At 38.3% G+C, this 1,240-nt stretch overlaps 1 protein-coding gene across 1 annotated transcript in view; it reads right to left on the minus strand.

Moving 5' to 3' along the window:
• The window catches only part of CUNH3orf70 (chromosome unknown C3orf70 homolog), a 51,177-nt gene that overhangs the window by 43,634 nt on the left and 6,303 nt on the right, over window positions 1-1,240 (minus strand). The window lies entirely within an intron of this gene.

Here is a 1,240-nt window from a genome sequence, read left to right on the forward strand (position 1 = left end):
AATTCTGCCTCTCCAACTCCCATTTTTCTATATTTCTATGCTGCCCATCTACCTTCTGCTGTGACAGTCTTTCTTTAGATATGTTAATATCATCTATTAGACTACATTAAATCCCACTCTTCCTGATTTCAACCTGAAAGAGATAGACATCTCATAAGAGTCTTCTGCAGAAAACTGAGCTTATCTATTATGTCATTTTATTAAGCCAATTCTGAGTACTGCTGGTGGCATCTACATGACTCCATGTACTCTCCCCCACCCCTACACACCCCCATCACCTTCTAATCAATTTCTCTTCCTTAACTCTTAATTTGGATTTCATTCTCAAACCCATAAAGAATGAGAACTCTTTACAGTTCTCTTTCTTTTGTATTTCACTATTGCTATTGATACGATTTGCCACCCATTTCTTAAAAACTTTCCCCATCGTTGGCTTTAATGGAGCCAAAAAACTGTTGACTTTGTTCATTCATTTTAAATTGCTCTATAGTACCTATGGTGGTTAAGAGTCCAGGTCCTAGAATCAGGCCTAGATCCAAATCCAGGCTCTACTCTTTACTAGCTATGTGCCCAGGGAAAAGTTACTTAACTTCTCTAAGCCTTTTTCCTCCACTGTAAAATCGACACAATGACATAATTGCCTATTAAGTGCTTAGCATAATGAGCTTATTCTGGCACAAAGTAATCACTCAATAAATATTAACTATTACCTCTGTGTCCTAATTCTCAGCTCCTGGGATTCTAGTCTCCTCTTCCTACCTTGAAAAATCCACCGTCTCGAATAGTTTTGACTAATACTGCAATTAAGTATATTCCTGAAGTTACTGCTGTAGGACTAAACCTTTCACCCTCTTCTTCAGTAATAAAATCACTATTTGTATATTTCACCAATATCTAAGAAATAACCTGCTGAAAACTGATTTTATCCTCATATTCTTTCTTAAAACACTCATTTCCCCTGGCATCTGCAATACCCTATTTTCCAGGTTTTTCACCTCTTATACTCTACGGCCAGCTCAACCTCCTCTACCAGGCTCTAAATCAGCGGTTCTCAACCTGTGGATCGCAACCCCTTTGGGGGTGGAACGACCCTTTCACAGGGGTCGCCTAAGACCATCGAAAAACAAAAAGATATTTACATTATGATTCATAACAGTAGCACAATTACAGTTATAGAGTAGCAACGAAAATAATTTTATGGTTGGGGGTCACCACAACATGAGGAACTGTATTAAGGGGT

Source organism: Hipposideros armiger, unplaced genomic scaffold, assembly GCF_001890085.2.
Source record: "Hipposideros armiger isolate ML-2016 unplaced genomic scaffold, ASM189008v1 scaffold_14, whole genome shotgun sequence".
Classification (NCBI taxonomy): domain Eukaryota; kingdom Metazoa; phylum Chordata; class Mammalia; order Chiroptera; family Hipposideridae; genus Hipposideros; species Hipposideros armiger.